This window comes from Carettochelys insculpta, chromosome 7 (assembly GCF_033958435.1).
Source record: "Carettochelys insculpta isolate YL-2023 chromosome 7, ASM3395843v1, whole genome shotgun sequence".
NCBI lineage: Eukaryota > Metazoa > Chordata > Testudines > Carettochelyidae > Carettochelys > Carettochelys insculpta.
This window is the reverse complement of record NC_134143.1, coordinates 30,424,146-30,432,405: the sequence shown is the minus strand read 5'-3', so window position 1 is coordinate 30,432,405 and position 8,260 is coordinate 30,424,146.

The following is an 8,260-nucleotide window of genomic DNA, read 5'->3' as shown; positions in this document are numbered from 1 at the left end:
CATGGAGCACAGGCTACACCGGCCAGTGTCCCCAGTGGTTGGTGGGTACCGACTCTGCCAGGGCTTTCTCAGAAGGCAGTTGTAAAACTAGGCAAACAGATGAGTCGCTGTAGCCCTGGGGGATCTCTCCGTAGCCCCTGTTTGAGAAAAAGGGGACGGGGCGGGGGGAGAGGTAGCGGCACTGGGAGGAGCACAAACTGTCAGGTGCCATTAACTGCATTCAGGTCCCAGGAATGATTTGTTAATTGACCGTGTCCTTTTCCCCCTATTGAGTGTTTTACTTTGCTGGCTGAAGTTTCAGGGAAGTGGACTAGAAGACATACCCATTAACACTGCCTTCTTATTTCTCTCTTAAACCCCATAGGGCCCTACAGGAAACACAAGAGCCCAGGCCCTTTAATCCAATTTATTCCAGGATTCATAGACCTAGTTGTGACATCTGCAGTTCAACAATGCACATTTATTTAATTAAAGCTTTTGTCTTTATTTTTTGATATCAAGAGACAACCAGCAATGTCAGAATAGACTCAAGCAACTTTAACTGCAAATAGCAGACTTGAACAACATAAAATAAGAAATCTGAAGTATGTTCTATTTTTAAAAAGCAAGAGAAATATTTAAAGCTATATTTACTATCTAGATTTGAATTACAGTAGTCCCCCCCATTTATGAGAGGGTTCCATTCCCACACACCCTCACATACATGGAATTTTGCGTAAGTCAGGGATGGCTTTTTTCCCCAGTGGAACGCATGCTCTGCAGCCAGAGAAGCACCTGGAGCTCCTTTAGAAAGGTAAGTCCTCAGGTGAGGGGGGCAATTGGGGAGGGTTAAGCCTAGTGGTGGGTTGGGGCCTGGGAAGGGGGCAGGGAGAGTTAAGGCTGGGGTGGGTTAGGGCTGCAGGGAGGCATGGAATGGTGAGCTGGGCCATGGGGGATTTGAACCAGAGCCAAATGGGGGAGGGGAGGGTTGAACCAAAGTTGGGTGTTTGAGCTGGGGCCATGTGTAGGGGGAGTTGAAGCAGAGTGGGGGGGTTGAGCCAGGACCATGCACCAGCTGTTTGAACTGGGCCAGGGTGGGGGTTGAGCTGGAGGGTTTCAGCTGTGCATGCAGCAGGGGGTTGAGCCAGAGCTGTGCTCGGGTGGTAAGCTGGCCAGGGGGTTGAACAGGAGCCAGAGCCCTGCACGGGTGGTGAAGAGAGGTTTAGTCAGGATTTTCAACACTGCATGGAGGTAAATGCAGAACAGGTCTTTGGTCAGCGTCCCCTCACTCCTTAAAACAGATTGTGAAACACCGATAGGTTTATCTTCCACTTGTGGTTGTATGGGAACTTGTGACTTGAGAGCCATCAAATTGTGTGTGTTCAGAAGGTAGGCCTCTGCTAGTGTCATGTTGTGGGAGATTCACCAGGTAAACAACTTGTAACAGAGAGGTACCCCTGTTAGTCTGTATCTTAACAAAACAAAAAAGCAGTCATGTAGCACTTTAAAGCATGTTAAGATCCATAATTTCAATGCTTTGTGACAAAGGAGTGTCACCTGTCTTCTCCTTTTTGATTTGTGTGATACATACAAGCTATGTTGTCAGTAGGACTCACTATCTGTTCCTTGCCCAATGAGAGGAAATGGACCCAGACATCCCTGAGCGCAAGGAACCTGATGTTGAGGGATGCCTCTGTGGGTGACTATTTGCATTTTGTTGTAAGGTCATTTACATATGTGTCCCTCAGATGATGGATGTGTCAGTGGTGAGAAGATGGAGAAGTGTGCAAACATTTGCTGGATTTTGACTCCAATTCAGGGAGATTTAAACCATGGTGGATAGTAACAGGAGCTTGTCTAGTGTCTCCTTTTGGCCAGTAGATCAAACGAAACCACATTTCACCACATACAAAGCATGGCATGAGGGAGAGGCACACTTTGAGAAGTCCCACTGCAGTGCAAACAAGGAGATGAAGGAAAGAGCATCAAAAACTGCCCCGCACCTCTCCAACAGCTACCCCTTTTGTAAGATGTGTGGCTCCAGAATTGGGCTGACCAGCCATCAATGGACTCACAAATAGGAGAGTGACATTAAGACATTCTACTCACTATCGAGTGACTGCCAAGAAGAATGAGCTTGCTGACATATTCTCCAAGACTCATAGGTAGAGTCTGACTAATAGTTGGAGACTGTTTTACTGTCTCTGTGTAGCTAGACATGAACCCCACATTTGGCCTTTTCTTCTTCTCCCCCCCGCCACTGGGAGAGACAGAGAGAGAAACAAGCAAGGGAGACAGGTAGCCTTTGATGTCCTGGGAACACAGGTGTGCTGTCTTGCCCAGCCTCTCTACTATACACAAAAACCAGACAATGAACAGGCTAGCTAATGGCCGCCCTTCTGGCTGATCTCGGTGATTGACACGCCTGATCACTACCCCAGGAAGAACAGGGAATCTCAACCCATCACCTTCAAAGGTGCCCAATTGTCCCCAATTCACAGGTGCAAATTGAGCCTTGCACCATCCCTGGGAAACCTGGGGTTCAAAACACATTCCTCCTGATTGGCCACTTGAGACCAGGAAGAAGCCTACATGACAAAAGGGGTATAAAAGGGGTTTGGTAGCCCACCCCCCTTTGAGTTTCAATCACCTACACCTGCTGGCCAGGTCTGGAATTAACTCCCGAGACTGGGGATGCCTGGTTCGTATCTACTTCTTCCCGAGGGACTGAGAGAAAGATTCTGGGTCACACCGGATCTAGGAGGCAGGGGTAAGAATTACACCTGTATTACACTTCTTTCCTATAGGAATTGAGGGAAAGACTCTGGTTCCACCAGGTCTAAGAGGCAGGGGTGAAAATCACACCTGCAACGTGCCTTTCTTGTGTACACATTAATTGTATTAGTTTAAGCTAGCTAGTTTGTCTAAAACTTTTCTTAAGTTAAATTGTGTTGTTTCCCCTTTAAAAACCACGAGCACTAACTTGTACTTTAATCATTTGTCTTAGTTAAATTGTTTCTATCTTTGTATAAATAAAAAGTAACTGTTAAAGCCTAAGTGTAATTTTCCTCTTGCTGCTGTACCCGAACGAAACACAAACCAAAGAACCCAGCCTGCCCTGGCTGCTTAGCGTAGCTGCTGGTGTGGCATCACCCCTTTGCCCCTCCAGACCTTTAGCTGGCACCTGGGCATTGGCTCACACTCTGTGAGCGTGACCAATGAGAGGAACCTGTGGGGAGTAGAAGTGCTTTGGCCTATAATTGAGTTTGGCCCCTACGAATCCAGACAAGTTAATATGTAGGCCCAGTTCTGTAAAAAAAAAAAAAAAGTCTACTGCAGTTTTGGTGACCCCATCAGCCTTGCTGAAAGGGTGGTCTCTGAGGTGGTCATCATTCAGGTTAAGGGTAGAGCATGATGCCTTGGGAGCACACATAAGAGGCCACTACTGTACCGACAGAAGCATGGCAAGCACCCTCTGAGCTGGTAATAGCCTGAAAGGAAACACTTCATAGGGCTAGTGATCTTGTCCTAGAGTAAATATGAGAAACCATCTGTATGGCACTAGGATTGAGCTATGAAAATAGGCTTCCTAAAAGTTGGGGGCCAAAAAGCAGTCTCCCTATTCCAAGCTGTAATAATTGCTACAGTGACCATTCTGAAATTTCGAGCTTTGAAAAACTTGAGGTCTAGAATAGGTCTCTAAACCCTAACCACCCCATTCCTCTCTGGTATTAGGAAATAGCACAAGGAAAAAGCGTGCCTTGTAGATATTGAGTTACTGGTTCTGTGGCTCATACCATGAGATTATATACTTCTTGTAGTAAACTTTAATGAGGTCTCTAAAGAGGGACAGGGACTGGTGTGGGAAGAGGAGGTAAAGTGGGTGAAATAGCAACTGTAAATGATCTCCAAGATCCATTGGTCAGATGTGATGCATTCCCAGGTGCTGAGGAATGTGGCTAAAACAGTAACCAAACAGGTAAAATAGGTTGTCAGCTATGGCAGTAGAGGAGCATTGTCTATTGCTACCTTCTCTAACACATCAAGGCTATGTCTATACTAGCCCCAAACTTCGAAATGGCCATGTAAATCCATGTAAATGGCCATTTCGAAGTTTACCAATGAAGTGCTGAAATACATATTCAGCGATTCATTAGCATGCGGGCAGCCATGGCACTTCGAAAATGACGCGGCTCGCCCCCATGCGGCCCGTCCCAACAGGGCTCCATTTCGAAAGGACCCCGCCTACTTCAAAGTCGCCTTGGTCCTGTGAGCAGATGGGAATAAGGGGACTTCGAAGTAGGCGGGGTCCTTTCGAAAAGGAGCCCCGTTGGGACGAGCTGCGCGGCACCAAGCCACGTCAATTTCGAAGCACCGCAGCCGCCCGCATGCTAATGAAGTGCTGAATATGCATTTCAGCGCTTCATTAGTAAACTTCGAAATGGACATTTGAATGGCCATTTCGAAGTTTGGGGCTAGTGTAGGCACAGCCCAAAACTGGTATTTTGAGGTGTATGGTTGTAACACAGAAGGGATCTTAAAAAAAAGAATTAAATATTCATATTGATGGATGTTATTTACATGGATCTTTTAATATGCAGAGAGTTACAGGGGTCTGATCAAAGAGAGTAATTTTATCCATGCAGGAATCAAGCTACAGCATTAGCCAAGTCCTTGGAGAGGAAAAAAATTAATCTAGAAACGACTAGGATGTACATACTGGGCAAAAGTATGAACAACCCCAGCTTCCTGGATGGATGAGCTGCGTAAGACCAGCTATTCAATGTGCAATTTCAGAGCCAGGTTGGTTTACAATCCATAGAGCAAGCTTTGTCCACACAAAGATCAAGCCCTTAATTAAAAACCCAAGCAATCCCAACAGGGATTGGAGGAAGGGGGGCGTGTTTCCAGTCTATCAATGTAGTTAAAAAAAAAAAAAAAAAACACCCTATGAAATGTTTCAGGATCATCAGAAGGCCTCTTCATATTAGCAATAATTAGTACAGATTCATTTATGGTGACTTCACAAATTAAAAATTTGTATGATCATATAAAATTAACTCAGACTTTGTCAGTGCTTTATAGGAGAGCATAGCTAGTCCTTGGGATTAGAATGAGATGCAGTCATTTTCCAATTTAGCAGCGTCATGAGATGTGTGTCTTAGAAAAGCATTGCTTCTGCATTGCCTCTACAATAAGGACACCTTTTGGAGCATTGAGTCCCTTTAAATTCCAGGAAAGAATACAGGACAAATTTCTTATGAAATGAAAAAAATATGGCAACATATAAACATTTAAAAATTTGTCAAACGCACAGGATCAATGTAATCCATTATTAGGCAGTCAAAGAACAGTTCAAGCTAAATACAATAGAACACCCAGATACGTACACTCGAGTTGCACGTATCTTGGATTAACATGACTCCGAGTGGCAGGGAGCTGGTGCCTGGTTCGAGGCTGCCCGCCACTCACAAGAGACAGGAAACTAACTAGTGGTGCTGTACTGGTCAATTTCCTGGCTCTCCCAGTTATGCAAAATTTGACTTACGCAGAATCCGTAAGTCAGGGTCTACTGTACAGTAGAACCCCGAGATACACACATTCAAGTTGCGCGAATCTCAGGTCAACATGAGTGAGGGAGAGGAGCTGGCACCTGACTCTGGGCTGCCGGCCACTCAGAGGAGCTGGAAAACTGACAAGTGCAGTAGCGCTGATCAGTTTCCCAGCTTCTGTGGCGAGCAGCGAGGAGCCAGCTCCATGCTCCTGTCAGGGGCAGCAAGAGACAGGCTGCCACCCCAACAGGCATGGTTTCACAGCTTCTGCTGGGGCGGCAGCCACTAGCTGCAACCTCTGACAGGTGAGGGAAAACTGACCAGGGCAGCAGCTCTCAGCAGTCCACCACTCAGAGGAGACAGGAAACTGACCAGTGCTGCTGCACTGGTCAGTTTCCTGGCTCCCCCTTAGTTATGTGAAATTTGACTTATGTTGGGTTGTGCAAAAATGCAATCTCTGCGTAAGTCAGGGGTCAATTCTACAGCTAAAATACTCTGAGAATCTCCAACTGGGCCCAGCATAAAGAGCTTGTCACTGGCCACCACCCAAGCCCTTTTAATGGCTTTGAGTATTATAAGTAACTCTGGGAAGCAACATAACATATGATCTAGGCTGTAAGAAGGAAATAGCGACTAGAATAGCGAAAGCAAGAGCAAGTTTGAAGGGGATGGATAAGATCTGGAAAAGCAATTAGCTTAAGAACGAAGCTGGGTGTCTTGAAAACGTGTATTCAGCAGCATGTTGCACGGATGTGAGACATGAGAGATAACGAAAGATTTGAAAAGAAGAATATTGGCGTTCAAAAGGAGCTGTTATATATGCTGAGAATAGGATGGATGCAGAAGGTCACCAATGAAGAATTATATAGGAAGATACAGCTGAAAGAGAACCTGCTGCAGAAGGTTATAAAATGGAAGCTACAACAATTTGGACATATTTGCAGAATGAATGAAAAATCAAGACCCTAGTATTCGGCATAATGGATGGCTCAAACAGGAGAGGCAGACCCCACACAGAATGGATGGATGATGTAGTAGATTGGTGCAGAGCTAGTCTACAGAAACTAAGCCACTCTGCACTGGATAGGGAAAGATGGAAGGAAATAGTGAGAGAGGCATCAGACACCAATGGGCGCTGAGCCCACGGTTATTGATGATGATTACAAGTAACTGCACATGGGACACATGCCAAATACAGAGGGTCTGGAAGATATGTTTACATTCCATAATGCAACAAGCATTTCACTGATGGTTGTATCAGTCTCTGAGCTGTGCAGGATGCAATAGACTCAGCAGGATCTGGGACAGGAAACCTTTTCTACCAAATGATCACAATAGGAGCTCCTGCTAGAGTTGCTATTCCTGGTATTTCAAACCATTTTTAATTGCTATTATCCCCATCTTAAGTGCATGCAAGGCACCTAACACTCCCAGACATGTATTTGGTTACGTTACAATCGTCAAACAATATACGATCCGTGCATCAGATACCCACCAGCAATGGGATGATAATTTAAATCAAAGATCTTCTGTTCTGAGGATTTCCAACATGCAGACAGCCCTGATTCACTGCTGTTCACAGTACTCTGTGTCTTCTCAAATTCCTGAGCTCTTTTCAGCAGCAGAAGCAGCATTTCAAAAGCACTACCCTAATGAGAGGCCAGCTTTCCATGCATAAAGCAGCCTAGTAGTTCTTGGAAAATGATTGTCTGGATTCCTGATGCCCAACAGGGCAGAGTCTGGATAAGGGAGATTTATGTTCCATTTCTTCAGCAGCTTATTAAAGTAATCTTAGGTGCAGTGATTCAATTAGAAAGATGGACTGTGACATTCATGATTTAGTAATGAATTCCTGCATATCTGTTGGGTATTGTTTTGTCATAATTCAAAATTCCCAGTATTGAAACCACACAGCCTATATTTGGTCTCCAACTTCACCACACCTTGCTGTGGGCAAAGTATCGGGAGAGGGGTATTTTAAATATAACAGCAGCTAAACAACAGCACAGAACACTGAGAGCCAGGACTGGTGGCTGGAAACAAACTTTATGGGACCACGAGAAATTTGTCCACCCTCGTGGTAAACTGCCATTCAGCTAATTAAAATAATATCTGACCACAGATGTTGCCAGATGAAAAAAAATGCTTGACTAGAGAGGTTCATCCTGTACTGTCGATCAAGTATTGCCTTTAAAAGCAGTTAGATATGTAACAGGAAGAGCACCTGGTCTTTGCAATTTTTCAGAGCAGAATAACCAGATTTGTTCCTATGCTAAAGCAAGAATCCATCTGCTCTTCAAAAGCAACTGCAACAGCAAAGCTGACCTCTAGCATTATTAAGACACTGATTGTAAACAAACTTTATGGGGCTGAGTGAAACTTGGCCATGCCCATGATTAAGTGGTCATCCATTTAGCTATAATCATGCCAGATTACGGATGTTACCAGACAAAAGCGTGCCAGACCAGAAAGGTTCAGCCTGTACAAAAGCAGATTCAACATTATTGGTACACCCACTATATTACAGCATGCTCTTAAAGGGAACACTTATATGGACTTTGTGGTTTGGGCTGCAGCTTGGGCTCTGGAATATCAATGCTGCTATTTTTATATAAGTCAGTCTACACAGACAGGGAGACTCATTCACAGCTGCATTGTAGACATACCCAGAAAGGCAGTTTTTTAGAGTGACAGTCAATCCTGATACATATAGGCAGGAAAGGACTTAA